This window comes from Prionailurus viverrinus, chromosome B4 (assembly GCF_022837055.1).
Source record: "Prionailurus viverrinus isolate Anna chromosome B4, UM_Priviv_1.0, whole genome shotgun sequence".
Classification (NCBI taxonomy): domain Eukaryota; kingdom Metazoa; phylum Chordata; class Mammalia; order Carnivora; family Felidae; genus Prionailurus; species Prionailurus viverrinus.
The window spans coordinates 90,686,126-90,701,815 of NC_062567.1; the positions used below are offsets into that span (position 1 = coordinate 90,686,126).

Sequence of the window (15,690 nt, forward strand, 5' to 3'; positions counted from 1 at the left end):
AAAGTTTGCAAACTCCTGTTCTGGAGGAAGGTAGAAAACAAGTGACCAAAAAAAAAAAAAAAAAGAAAAGAGCCATAGGGTGTTACAGGGATTCAAAAGAGAAGAAACCACGTTCGATTGAAAATATCAGACCATATTAGATTAGAAAGACAATCTTTCCTGGAGAAAGTAAATGGACCTTGAATAGCGGGCAGGAGTGGGAAGGAACACTTCAGGCAAAGGAGATCACCTATACCACACCAGAGCAGTGGGACAGCACTATATTTGGGCGAAAAGTCCACTCTGACTGTAAGGCCGTGTTTGTAAGAAGGAAAATAAGATATTATACAAGGATTTTATTTTGATAGGGCAACAGGGTAACTGAAGGCTTTTTGAGGAAGAGACTGGCTCAATATGCGTTAAGATAATTCATCTGGCAACGACGTGTAGAATAAATCACAGGAGGCATAGACAGGAGGCCACCAGGCAAGGTTGGAAGGTGTGGCTAAAGTCAAGGAGTTGAGACGTAGTGCCAACCTAAACAAGTGTGGTCTCAGTAGAAAAGAATTACTTATAGATGTGCCAACTGACTGATGATTTGAGAAAAGGCAGAGAAAGGAGGATCAGGCTGGGAAACTGTTTAATTTAAAAGATGGTGATACGATTAACAAAAGAGAAGAAACTAGTTTGATGACAAAAGATGGTGAGTTCAGTTGGCATGCATGACCAGTTGAAGTTGCCGGTGGAATATCCTGGTGAAGATTTCAAGAAGAGTTTGGTGCTGAGACATGCAGATTCTCGCATTCTCTGCATAAAGATAATAGTTTGATACAAGTGTAATGATTTCTAGTCTATTAAAAGAGAAACAAATGTATTTTTAATTAAAATAAAGTATTCCCTCAAAGTCTAAATAATCCTAACTCCAAACTTCTAAAATGAGCTTTGAAAAAAAAAAAAAAATCAAATGCCGGAAAGTCAAGGAAAGTTGAGAGAAAGAAGAAAAAACACTGGTATACTCAAGTAACATCTGCTTCCATGAACTTAAGACAGGCTTTCAGACTTGATCAAAGTTTCATGCAAAGTTAAGTCAAATTTATTTAAAATTCATTCATTTAGATTTTATAATAATTCCTAAAGACTGCTCTGAAATTTGCCTTTGAAATTTCCATTAAAAAGGGGTTTTCTAAGGAAATGGAAATTGCAGAAATATGTAACATTCAATTCATCTAAATTGCGAGATACCTAGAAAGCACTTACATACAGAAAACTGGCAAAGTATAATTCATTCTTGAATATTCTTTAACTTGGTTAGTTTTCAATTGCTAGTATTCTTTACAGGAGTGAAATTAATCATACTTCTCATTACTCTTCCAAATTTATCAAAGTTCATAGAAACTTATTTTAAGAATCAAGTGGGGGCACCTGGATGGCTCATTGGGTTAAGCGTCTGACTCCTGATTTTGGCTCAGGTCACGATCTCACGGTTTGTGAGATCGGAACCCCCAAACGGGCTCTGTGCCAACAGCGAGGAGCCTACTTGGGATTCTCTCTCTCCTCTCTGCCCCTCCCCTGCTCGCACTCTCTCTCTCAAAATAAATAAATTCATTAAAAAAAAGAATAAAGTTAAACTGAACTAAGCAAACGTTAGTTTTCAATTACCTCCCAAGTCTGACTTTTTCCTGCACTTTCTCTTTGAATCTCTTCTTCCATCAAAACTTCCTTTCATAAAAGAGCTGATATTTTGTAAGACGGGTATTTATATTTTAGTCTTTTCTCTAATAATGTAAGTTCCCTTGTCAAGTTCCCGCCCTTTTTGGAACAAGGCATTTTTGGAACAGAGAATGCTTTCTGTCGCCCAGTAGCCTCACCATAAACCTACCTATGAGTAACCCGCTAAAGTGCCCGAGTCATGCATTTAAATATGCAATTTACTTTATTCATATAAATAGTTGATTTAAGTACAAAGTTGTTTGGGATCATAGGTTTGTTAAATGAGTTTGGCAGGGTAATTTGGACAAAGAGTTCACCCGAGTTAAGACACCAGTGTTTGAAATACTTGTCAAGAGAAAAACCCTTTCAAGAATGAAAAAGACCGTGCCCTGGCCTGGCTTCCTTCACGAGAGCTCTAGGTGTGGAAACTGCACGCTCAATTACTTCCCAGCCACTTTCCCCAGCACAAAGGAATACGCGAGCACCAACTGTTAGGTGGCGTTGGTGACTGAATTACAGTTCGCAATAAACGCATCTTTTAAGTTTCGGAGGGTTTCTAAGCCCTTCGCACCACTGTAACCCGCTGAAGTCAGCGAAGCCGACACGCCTATGGGTCCCGAACCAGGTGGCCCAGGCGAAGCTGAAAGGGGGACGAGAGCAGGGAGAGACACACCGCGGAGAAAACGCTGCCGCGAAGGGCGCCGCGTGGGTCCGGCCTGCGCTGCGGCGGCGCGCAAGGCCCCGCCCCCTCGGCTCCCCTCGCTCCGCCCCGCGGCCCCGCCCCTTCCTCGGCCGCGCACCCGCGCGCCCCGCCCGCGGACGGAAGCGAGAGCGAGGCTGAACGCCTGACGTCAAGGCGACACCGCCAAACCTCGCCCAGAGTCAGGCGTGTAAACCAGCCCGAGCGGCGGCGGCGGCGGCAGCGGCAGGACCGCCGTGGCGCCGGAGCAGCGACCCGGAGGGAGCGCAAGGCACGGGGCGACGCGGGCTGCGGGGACCCGGTGACAGCGTGAGAGGTTCGCAGAGTGTGTGCGTGGCCGCTGAGGGGAGCGGCGGCCGCGGCCGCGCGGGGCGGGGGCCGGGCGCCGGCTGAGGGGAGCGGGTGGGGTGCGGCGCGGGCCGGGCGGGGCGCGCGCGGCGGTCAGGGACCCTGGCGGCCGCGGTGGCGGCTTCACGGCGCGCGGCAGGTGGTGCGAGGGCCCGGCGTCCGGCCGGCGAACGCGCTGCCTCCCGGGCCGGCGGGGACGAGCCGCCGCCGCCGCCGCCGGGGAACAGCGCGCTTTGCGGAAGGGGTCAAATGTCTGAAATATGGCGGAGGAAGTGAGAGCCCGAGGACCCCCCCCCCCCCACCACCCGCTCGCTCCCTCCTGCCCGCGGCCGCCGCAGCCTCTCCCGCTGCCCGCCGTCCCCCGCCGGGCTCCCCGGAACACTAGTACCCCGCGCCGGAGCCCCTTCGCTGGCCACCCCTGTGCCCTCCTGGGTGTGGGTGGAAGTTAGAACGGAAACCAGAAAGTTGTCCTTTGAGAAGACCCAGCTTCCCCCAGCCCCGAGCCAGGACGGGGAGCGTTCGGGGAAACCACTCCCCGGCGCCCTGCAGGCTCCAGCCTGACAGGGAAAAAGTTTGCCTGAAACGGGACTGGTTTGCTCCATTTGTTGCGGGAAGTGGCAGGAGGAAGGCAGCGGAGGGAGCCCCACCTAGTCTGGCAGCAGCCACCGCGTAGGGAAAAACTGTTAAAGGGGCCTTTCCTTTCGTCAGCAAGAGGAAATCTCTTTTCTCTTACAGAGGGAGACAAAATCCAGGAAGTTTGTCGTCTTCTCTTTTTCGCCATCTCGATGTGTCTAATCTTAAAACTGTCAGCACCATGAATTTTATTTAAAACTGTCCCCAGTTAACTGGGCCATTTGGATTTTTCTTCTGAAAAGAACTGATGGCTTTTGGAGAAAAGATCATCCTTGCGAGTTTAAGCACAAGATTTGCTTCCCCTTCGCCGCCACCCCCCCCCCCCCCGCCCGCCCCACACATTTATTAGTTTAGCAAAGCATTTTTGCCCTGCAACTCTTGTTTGGAAGGAACATAAGCAGTTCTGTATTACAGTAACGGGAAATTACATTTTTAACGGGGTAGAAGTTGACACTAAATGAACATCGTGATTTTAAAATTAATTCAGTCTAATTGGATTTTTGTTTTGCTGGTAGCATCTAATATATATCGAGTGCTTACAACTTAAAGCTTCTAACTTGTAAATTTTTGACTTTTTTGTAATTGGAAAGCTGTTTAGACTTGCTCAACAAAATCTTATCTTAGCAAGAAGTAACATAAAAGAAGGGAGATGTTCATTTAACTTCAAAGTCCTATCACTTCTGAAAGCTGACTCTTGAATAGTATTTGAGTCATAACGGAGTCATGGGACTTTTTAAGAGCCGGAAGGGACTATTTAGGTCATCCAGTCTCACCCTCTCATTTTATGGAGGAGGAAACTGAGGCCTAGAAAAGATAAGGTTAGTGGCCTTGCGGACTTTTAGGACAGTATGTAATAGAGAAACTGGAAGAAGAAATAAAGTATTTTTATAGTGAATTACATTTTTACAGGATAGTAATCATACACAAAACGATTGGTACCTTAGTCAAGTTGTGGAAGAACCACTTGGGTAGTTTCATTTCCAGATTTTAGGAGAGGAAATTGACAGTCAAGGAGGCTACATAACTTTAAGGACACAGAACCCTGAATGAGTGTCTTATTTGAGCCCGTCTTTGCTTTTAAACTCTGCACTGCACCAAGTGTTTTCACTTGGATTTTCTTGTTTGGCATTCACAATAAATTGTGATGTTGTCTTATCTGAGGAAGCCCCAGAGCAGATCTTTAAAACACCTGTAGCCAGTTTTGTTTTAATGTTCGAGGTATCAATACAACTGAAGAGCCCAATAATACACTGGCTTAATTTAAAAAATGTGATGGGGGCATGAAAATAATTGCTCTGTCTTTTGCATTCTCTCCGTAATACCCCCTGCTCCATTCCAGGAAAGTCCTCTCTTGCTATGACACCTATCACTTCCAACATTCTGCTACTGTTCTGTTGTCATTATTCGTATGATTTTTGTTATCTATTACTCTAAATTGTAAAGTCCAAGGACAGGATGTCTTCTTTGTATGCCCCAAAGCACGTACATTGCACATGTACTTGGTACATTGTACATAGATAATACCAGTTTGTTAAATGTAAGCATAATGAGGGGAGGAACTGATCCACTTCATTCCCCATTATAATCTTAGTTCTGAGAACCTTGCCTTTGCACATAAGGGTTTAGCATTTAGGTAGAAAAATTAATTGTAGTAAACATTAAAGAGAGACTATTTGGAGAGCACTTTGTCTTCCTTCAGAAATAAACATTAACACATTGGCTTTGGGATCCTTTTAATTTTACAAACTGATTTTCATTTTATCCTCAAGATAATCCTTAACTATAAAATTCCAACATTTCTCTTTGCTATATGAAAGGAAAGTAAGCCTCCATGCTAAGGGGCATCTATTGAGTTGTAATGAAGAATTAATCCTAAAACTTTGATCATGTACATAAATATCATATTAAGTGTATCTTCAATGTAATTCAAGACTGGTAGAAGGCCTATGCAGAGATTGATAACATGGTAACTAATTATACATGTTGTTTTAAGTAGAAAGTCTGAGATTGGGATGAGAAATTGCTCGTTCAGTTTTGACTTTTGTTGTAGGTATTTGATAAATATCTGTTAGGGGAGTAAAATTAATGTGTGAACTAGATCTGGATACAAAGAAAATCTCACTGTTTTACACAGATATTTAGTTTTTTCCCAAATGTGTGATTTTAAATAGGTAATTTTATTACTGAATAATACCAAGATCTTATTGATACACATGTGTCATTTTCCTAGACTTACAATAACATGTTCCCGTGTATATGTGTATATATAAAGACGGTGGGTATTGATCTGTGCTGTCTAAATTTGACACACCAGGAATAGTTTAGTCTTTGTGAACTAAATATTCAAAAGTGCTCTTTTTTTGTTATGACAGTGATGTCACATGTTCAGTCTAGAGAAAACTTGATAAAGATTTATCTTAAACTTTGTAAGACCACATAAAGTTGTGACTAAATATGTGCCTTGATTATTTTTCCCCTCTTACCATTTTTGAGGACTCCATAGTCTAAGAGATTAGGCTGAAGTTTTTACTATTAGCCTTTTTAAGTTAAATTTCTTTTAGAAAAAGTTAAGGAACAGATATTTTGGCTGATGCAATGATTCATTATAACATTGAACAAATTTTTCAATAAACAGGAGTACCATGTGCTGAAACACTTGGGCTGAAGCCAAATATTTTTCAGTGTTCTTAGATATTTTGCAGTAGTATCAAAAGGTACTAATTACCATTTGAGAACTTAAGTCTTTAGTTTATTAATTCTTTGGAAATCTCATGAATACATTGGAAGCAGTAGCTTACAAAAAATAGAATGAATTTATCCATTTGCAATAAAGACTGGCTTGCTATACTTTGAGCCTAGTTGAACACTGGATTTTAAGACCAATCCCTTTTCCATAGAATTTCTCTTTTTGGGGGTGGGGGTGGGAGGAGAGAGCATGCACCTGGACCATGGGGGGTGGCAGGGGACAGACAGAGAATTCCCAGCAGGCTCCATGCTCAGCATGGAGCGATGTGGGGCTTGATGTTACAAACCGTAAAATCATGATCTGAGCTGAAATTGACAGTTGGACACTTAACGGACTGAGCCATCCAGGTACCCCATGGAATTTCTATTTTAAAGACATTTAAAGAAGAACCATTTTTGTGCTGCCTTTAAAGAATTAAAATCACTTTTTAAAATGTGCCACAAACAAAAAGAAATACCAGTATTCCATACTTGCTACTTGGATGTGTTTATTCCTGATGTTAGTCAAATTAAGGGTATACAGCAAGTGATTATTATTTCAGTAGCAATTTAAAAAGAATTTTTGTTCTGCATTAACACAGGATCAAGAATTTTTAAACTGTTTCTAAGGAACCTTAAATTTATAAAAGAAAGAAATGAACATTTAGGGAAATGTACCAGGTTTTAAATAATATTTAAATTACCAAAAGAAAAAATACTTGCAACATGAATTGCAGAATTTCCATCTGGTTTTTATTATACAGAACAGTATCTGGAATATAACTATGATTAAAATTATTTGTATTTGAGGTACTTGAGTACTAGAAATATGTTTACTTTTAAATTAAGAATCTTAGTCTTTCTAACCACAGAGAGTAATTAATGTTCTGATTCTGGATTTTTACATTGAGCTGGCTTCTAAAGCTTACTCTTATAGTTATGCTATTTTATAATTTTGTAGATAAGCTCCTTTATATACCTTATATATTTTATGTATGTAACCAGTGAGACCTTTTAAATTTAAATGGGATTCTGATCTTATGAGATAATTTGCTAGGTAGTTTTTTCCAGTGGTGAGGAATTGAATGTTTTTAACTGTTGTACAGATAGACTCAATAAAGATATTAAAGGAAGAGAACATCTATTTAAAAACAGTTATAAATAATTTTGATTGCTTTAAATTATTGACTTGGAATCAGCACCTTCACTACATTATAGATCTTGCTGAATTTTTCAGTAGTTGCTCTGAAAATTTATTTCAGTAAATATGTACTTTTAATAAAATAGACATTTTTTCTTATTCAAAACTTAGCATTTCATTAAATAACTTTTTCTTGAAAACATACACAGAACTGATGGCCTCACTGGTAGATTACCTGTTGCTTTCCTCTGCTTTGTGGGAAGAGAAAAAAGATGAAAGAAAATCTGTTTTGTCCATGTAATAGCAGTTTTTGGCAAAGGCTTCTGGAAAGGAAATGGAAAATGTTATGTAAAATAAAGTTCTAATTATCTGTGTCTTCTAAAATTTATACTTCTAAAGTTTATACATTGGAATATATTTTTCCAAGTCACTTTATTCTAAAAAAAATTGGGAGACTTTCTGAAAGTTAATGGAACTGAGGATATCGATAAAATAAAAACTGTAAATATAAACTGTTTAATTAATAGGTTTTTGGTGTCAAAATGGTATGCATATTGCATCCAACTGTTACCTTGTGTTTTAAGGTTGCAGTGAGAATATTACTATTTTATGCTAACAAAGTTATAGCTGCTACTTCTAAGATTTATAAGTTATGTTTAAGTTACTTGATAACAAAACTGAGGAATCCTTTGGTAATCTTGAATTCTATACTGTACAAATAATAAGGATAGGGATGAAGTACACAAATATGTGTGTATTTTCTTCTGCTCTTGAAATTCTTCAACTTGAAATTGCACTGGGTTTGTATTGGTAAGATTGGCTGCATTTTTAAATGTTTGTCTTTTTAATTTTCTTGTTAAAGTGTTTTAGAACGCAGAAGAATACAAAGAAGACAGTATCACTTATAATTCCACCAGTACAATGAAGTTTTAGGCAAAATTTGTACTTCCCTTTCCGAAGTTTTCCTACTCGTGGTTCCTCAGTGGGAAAAATAACATATATTAGAGTTGTTGAGGATTTTTTTTTTTTTTTAAGAGAGTGCACACACCGATGAGGGGCAGGGGGAGAGGGCTTGGAGCCCAACACACGGCTTGATCTCACAACTGTGAGATCATGACTTGAGTCAGATGCTTAACCCACTGAGCCACCCAGGCATCCCTTGGGTTGTTGAGGATTAAGTGGAGTATTATCCGTAAATTATTATAGAGACTATACTAATGTCGTATTAGTTCTTGTTCTATAAAACTTTTATTCCTCTGTAGCGTTGCTTCTTCCAGCTGAAGTTGATTTTTAAGACTGTTATTAATGTATGAATAAGGACTAAGACAAAATCATTGTGATTGTGAACAGCATAACAAATTGTCTAGCTCAGTGGTTTTCAAAGTATGCTCCAAAGAATCCTTGGGGTTGCGTGAACATTTTCAGGAGTCTGCACATACAAAACTGATTTTACAATAATACTGAGATGTTCTTTACCTTTTTTACTGTGTTGACATGTGTACCAATGGTACGAAAGCAGTGGTGGGTAAAATTTAGGGCACCTTAGAACCAGTCAAGTCAGAGCACCACGCTGTATTCATAGTCATTGTATTCTTCACTGCCATGCACAAAAAAACAAAAACCAGAAACAAAAAACTTCACTTACCTAAATGCACTTGATGAAGAAGTAAAAAAAACAAAAAAAAAAATTGTTTTTTTGTTTTTTAATCAAATCTTGGCTCTTGTACATATTATTTCAATATACTATGACAGAATGAAAAGATTGCTTGAAACACTGTTTTTGCTGGCATATTGAAGATATAACAGTTGTCTATAGGAAAAGCATTTGTGTAATTTGAGTTGCAAGCTGAACCAGCCACTTTTTTCATGAATACCATTTTTACTTTAAAGAATCCCTGAAAAACTAGTTATTCAGACTTGGGTACTGGGGAGACATTTTCTCCATAATAAACAAAATGAGCCTGTTGCTTTAAGGAAAGGATCAACAGTATTTATGGTCAATGATAAAGTTCCAGTTTTCAAGTGAAAATCAGAATTTTGGAAAATTTATATCAGCCACTGTGCTCTTGACAGCTTCCCAATATTTAGAAAAAATTTTCTGATGATATTAGTGATGTTAAAGAAGATAGTTTTTTAAAAAGAATATATAATGTGTCAACATTTGAAGATCCACATAACTCTGTACAAGTGTTTTCTAAGTGACCAATGCATGATGTTACAAAATCATGCATGGGTAAGAAATCCTTCCATTAAACCAATGGGTTTTAATATTCCGGCAGATCTAAAGTTTTTTGGTAAGGTTTCCGTTCCAGTATATTGCAACCAGTTGTCAAGTTTTGGTGTAGTATCAAAAGAGAATATCGACATTTAAGGCTACAAAATTTTTCCAGCTGTGTGGTTATTATTCACCTTTTTGTACACTCATTTTTCCATGCTTTGTTCTCAGTGTTTACCATCTTTGATTTATGTTGGAGGGGAATATAAGAATAGGAACCATAGATAAATGTGAAGCCATGTTTTCATGTGCTTCATCTTGAAATCTCTTATTAATATGTAGTCATTTTAGGTTGACTTTTTTAATAGACTTCTTGAGCATTCCATTCAACTTTTGATCATAGTAACAGATTAGCTGATTATTAATTTAAGCCTATTTCTTGGTTTTAATATTTGTTTTGTACACCTGGTAATTCATCTATACATAGATTGTACGTGTGCCCAAATTCTGACATAACCTTAAGGTAGTTTTTTTAATAGTTGACTTTCATGATTTTAGAATATTTAGTAGCTTTCCTGTAGTAAAGCTATCAATTTTCTTCTCATTTCAAGTTTAATAATGTCTCTTTGACCTGAGAATTTGCTGTGTTGTCTACCTTTAGTGGATACATTTTAAAATGTATATATTTTTTAAATTTTAACATGCACAAAGTGGGGAAGGTAAGAGGGGGAGAGAGAGTCTTTATCAGGCTCCACACTTAGCATAGACCCAAATGCAGATCCCACGGCCCTGGGATCATGACCTGAGCCAAAATCAAGACTCAGATGCTCAACCGACTGAACCACCCAAGAGCCCCTTTAGTAGATACCTTTAAAACAAATGTAAGTTCTTCTGAGAGAAAGTTCTTCTTTCATGCTTGTTTAGGAACAGTTGTAGCAATCCTTGTTAAGGATTTTTATAAACTTCATGTCATAGAACAGCTCCAAATCTTTTATTTTTTTTATTTTTTTTTTCAACGTTTATTTATTTTTTGGGACAGAGAGAGACAGAGCATGAACGGGGGAGGGGCAGAGAGAGAGGGAGACACAGAATCGGAAACAGGCTCCAGGCTCCGAGCCATCAGCCCAGAGCCTGACGCGGGGCTCGAACTCACGGACCGCGAGATCGCGACCTGGCTGAAGTCGGACGCTTAACCGACTGCGCCACCCAGGCGCCCCAAATCTTTTATTTTTTTAATTTACTGTAAAGTTTATTTATTTTTGAGAGAGAGGGAAAGAGAGAGTCCCAAGCAGCTCTGCACTGTCAGCACAGAGCATGATGTGGGGCTCGAATTCACAAACGGGGAGATTATGACCTGAGCAAAAACTAAGAGTCAGACACACTTAACCGACTGAGTCACCCAGGCACCCCAGTTCCAAATTTTAAAGGGGTTTTAGGCTAATCTGCATTCAGTTCAAGTAATAAGTTTCAGATTATGAAAGAAGGTGGGTAAGTTGTAGCTTATACTGTACTTAATTTCTTAGAAATTTAGTGCCAGTTATTTCCCTAGAGATAATAAAATGGATGTGTTCTGTGAAGAGTAGTGAGTCTGAGTTCCACTGTTTGAAAGAACAGCGTTGACAGAAGAGGAAGAGGCAGAGGCGTGGAGTGGTGTAGAGGAGTAAGTGTAAAAATGCTAACTTTGGGGTAGCTTTGAGGAGTAAGCATTATAGAACTCCTGCCTACAAAAGCTAATTCCACAGTGAGGGGGAGGAATTTAATAGGAAGCTTTAGTTCTCTCTATATTAAACAATTACCTGGTCAGCTGTTCTGAACTAAGGAACATACTGAGATTATAGTTTAGGTTCAGGACACCCAAATTAATCACAATTAATAGCACTGGCTATTGCTTATGCAGTTTTAGTTGCTAGCTGAAAAAAAATTTGTATGAAATTTTCTCTATTTTAGATTTTTTTATACTTTTTTTTCTTTCAAAAGTCCTGTCACCTTCATCATCTTCAACAAAGAGAAGACAGGATGTGCAAGCTTTTAAGGACAGAAGAGCATTCATAACATTTTTCTGTTGACATGAAAGTGATGATGGTGATAATAGGCAGTGAAGAGGTAGAAGGGCAGGAAATAGTGCAGAAAAGAGTAAGGAAGATGATTAAGACGTTCTCTTTCTAATGAACAAGACTACTGTTAACTGCACTCACTTTAGAGTTCTGATTGAACAGGAATGATAAACACTTTGAAAAGCATTTGTGATGTTTTAGTGATTGATCCATCTTATCTACCAAAGAAAGGGTCCTAGGTAGAAGATAAATTAATATTACCTATCTGAGATTGTGGGGTTTAAAGTAAAAGTTCCATCACTAAGCAGTGTGAGCTGAGAGTACTTTTATTCCTCAACAGACAGACCCTTTGTGTACTTTCCTCTGAACCTTCAGGTGCTCAAATTGAACACTTACTTTTCGCATAAGTTTTAGCTGATGACTTGAAGCTTGAGGGGTAAATTTGAGGAATCATGTGCTAGTTTTCAGTAGTTGCTAGACCTTTGATTCCAGGCTGTTAAGTAGCATGGCTTAGTGATTATAATTTTGACCTAAGTGTCTCAGGCTTCTCTCTGGCACTAGCTGTAAAACCTTGAACAAGTTAACTTCTCTCTTAGGACTTATCTTTCCATAAAGCAAGTTTGATTAAATGGCTGTTTAGGTCTTTTTGAGCGCTAAAATCCTGTGTTTCTGTGGTATTACTCTTGTTTAAGCCAGTCCTCTCTTGTTTGACTCCTACAGGAGCTTCCTAACTTGTTTCAGTTCTTGTCTTCATCTAGCTCAGTCTCCACCTAGAATTAAAAAAAAAAAAAATGTAAATCAGATCATGTAGTATCCTCCAGTCCCAATTCCCCCCCCCCCCCCCCCCGGTCTTAAAATAGAAACCAGACCCAGTTCTTGCTTATTTCACAACTTTATCTCTTCTCCATTGTTAACAAAGCTCTATCCATACTGAACTTCTTTCTGATCTTGACCCAACAAGCCCTTTACCATCTTTTGAGATTTGGGGTTTACAGCTACTCTCTAGTGTGATCTTTCTCCAGCTCTCTGCAGTTCTGACTCAGTGTCAACATTATATCTTAACTCAGCTGTACATTTACAGGGAAGTTTCTCTTGATCACCTTATGTAAAGGAGTATCCCCTTTATTGTCGTCATAGCTCTTATCATAATCAGTAACATTTATCCACTTATTCTCTCTTGCTCTCTAAACTGTTTCAGGAGGCCAGGAATACCATGTCACTTTGCCACCACAATCTCAAATGGTTAGCCCAGTAACTGGCACATAGTGCTCAACAATTTTTTATTTTAATGAGAAAAATACATAAAGTATTCCATAGTTTATCAGTTCCCATCATAGGCCATTTACGCTAATTTTTTTAAGTGTTATATCTGTTTCCAACTATAATTCTTCATTATTTAGGGCATCTGTCTCTTGAGGACTCATTCATCTGACTGCATGTTATTGAGAGCTAGTTGTTCTCAGTTACTGTATGTTAGAATTAAATCACGTAATTATGCACAAAAGGTTTTAGCAAAGACATGAAAAGTTAATCTGAAATTTAAATAGCAGTTCAAAATAATAATAATTGATACCCAAATGAGGGATAGAGATGAATGGTTATAGAGTCAGAGGAATAGTGAAGAATCTTAGGCTCTAGTAGTACAAAAAGACCTAAAAAATGAGGTGAGTATGATCTATACATGATATCAAGAGAGAACGTAAGGTTTAGACCATCAGTGAATCAGGGTAGGCAACAATACGGAAATTAGAAAATGCAAAGTTTTTCAAAGAAGTGTTTTGCTATCATAGATGTTTATGAAATGAATTATAGGCCCAGAATCCCTCACTTAGAATTCTTGGTCCCAGGTGTTTTGGAATTCAGAATTTTGTGGAAAGATTTGTTTTGAATATTAGTAAGAGTATTCAAACTCTTAATATTTCTAAAGTGAAACATGAATAGTCACACTGAATAGGATGAATAAAAACTTTAAATAGCCTCATGGTAGTACTTAGGTGAGGTTTTGCTCTGTAAAAAAATTATATCTTCCATGAAAAATGGATCTAAAATTGTTAGAAAGACTTTACTCTTTATTACTTTGTGTCTTTGGGGAGGACATCAGGGTCTGAAAACATTAGCTTAGAAACAGTCTCTGCCAAGCAATTCTTTTCGACACAGATTCAGGCTGGAATGCCCTGTTTAGGGTGATGAGTCTCTTAAGGAATGGGAAAACCACCTAATTCCTTAGAATCCAGTTAAATGTTTGGAAATAGTGAAGATTCATTTGTGTATATTGGTGCCTGGAACATAATAAGTGGTTTTTTAAAATGTTTAATGATTGACAGCTCATATATTAGCCACAATTTCTTAGTAGATTTTTAAAGTCTTTTAAGATATCATGTAGTTTGTCTCCCAGTTCATAAGGTTTCTAAAAATTACATGATACATTTAATTGTGAAGTAAGAGTACAATAGGAGGTTGGAATAGGAATACTATATAGGGCTGACTTGATCTCTAAAAATCCTTGATCGGGAGCGGGGGAGGGGGGGGTGCCTGGGTGGATCAGTCGGTTAAGCATCCAATCCTTGACTTCAACTCAGGTCATGATCTCACAGTTCTTGGGATTGAGTCCTGAGTTGGGCTCTGCACTGGCAGTGTGGAGCTTGCTTGGGATTCTCTCTCTCCTCTCCCCCGCCTTGCCCATGCATGCATGCTCTCTTACACACATACTCTTTCTCTCAAAATACATAAACATATAAAAAATAGAAATCCTTGATGGAATCACTTGTTTTTGACAAGGAAGGAAGGAAATATCTGAAGATGCTTCTTTGGAACTCAGAATTGATTACAGAAAGTCCCTGCATACTTTTTGTGGTTTCCCCATGTGCACTCCTTATTCTAACAACCTAATTAACACCCAAACTTTGGTTCTCATTGCTTTTCTCCATTCATTTGGTATATACGAATGTCCAAGAATGCAAACATGTATATGCTATTTTTTGGATACTGACTTCTATTTCTCAGAATTGCCAAGACAGGCAAGTTCTGAAGCTACTTTAAAAAAAAAAAAAAAACTTACTGACCTACTAATTATGCAAGTAAGTGAGTAATGTATGAGAAAGCCAAATACAAGCATTATTTGTGGCTTCCAAAGTGTGGCATGCATTTTATTTTTCTAAATGGACTTTATTTTACTCAATAACTGAGAGCATCTTTGAACAAACTGACCATGGCAAAGTGTAAAAGGAAGAACTTAAATTAGTTAAAAATAACTTCATAAAACAATTAGTTGCATAAACCAGTGTTGGCATTAAGCAGCTAGCATAAACTGCTGCTTACTTAGATTGAGATACTAAAATTACAAGAGAAAACTATGGGAAGTACCTCTGCTTCCACTGTTTTTTTTGTTAGTTGGTTAATTTTTCTCCTCTGAACTTTTGGCAGGTTTACTAGGGAATTTTCCATTAGGAATGTCCTGGGCTTGAAATTTCATTTAGAATGTAATTTAGTCATGCAAATTATGAACCCACAGTCTAAATCATGGCATTCCTCTTATGGTTTCAAATGCATTTGAGGGCAGTCACATTAAGCTTTGTCATTTAATCCTAGTTAGGAGGTTAACAGTACAATGAAATAAAATATTTTTTGCAGTCATTTATTCCTTCTTTCATGGAAGACACTAATTCTGTTTCTGAATTCAGCCTTATGTTGAAACAGATTGTAAAATTATGTTTTAAAAAAAATGTTCCCCCATCCTTATAGATGGTGGTGTTTTGTAAAATTTGAGTGTTTATATTAAAAGAAATAGTCGTGATGTTCTTCCATTTATGAAGACAGGTTTGGTTTGTTCTGGAATCTACCCTTAACTTAAATTCTAATTTACCTGCTAGTACTAAAGCACCTCACTTCTGATTTCTTTTACCTCTACCCTAGCAGCTCATAAACTGTACTTAGTGTAGCATTTGCTTGAAATATATGAAAGCAGATATTTTATCTAACAAATAGGGATGTCTCTGTGGTTGTAGTTATCTGATTCTGCAACCTGTTCAGAAGACTTTATTAAGCATCTTTGGTGTTAGTATTAAATTCTGAAATGACAAATCAGCAAACTTGGAGAAGATGTGACTTCACCTAGGAACAGAAAAATACATCATTAGCTTTCTTACCCCCAATAATGGTCATCTCTTTGCAGTGGTTGTTTTCTCTT

The 15,690-nt window shown here is 38.3% G+C and overlaps 1 protein-coding gene across 1 annotated transcript in view; it reads left to right on the forward strand.

The window, feature by feature from the left end:
• The first annotated feature begins 2,535 nt into the window (after nucleotides 1-2,535).
• RAP1B (RAP1B, member of RAS oncogene family) overlaps nucleotides 2,536-15,690 on the forward strand; it is a 45,521-nt gene continuing 32,366 nt past the window's right edge. Inside the window, exon 1 of the mRNA XM_047865605.1 lies at nucleotides 2,536-2,705. The gene's annotated coding sequence lies outside the window, so the exon portion shown is untranslated. The remainder of the gene's footprint in view (nucleotides 2,706-15,690) is intronic.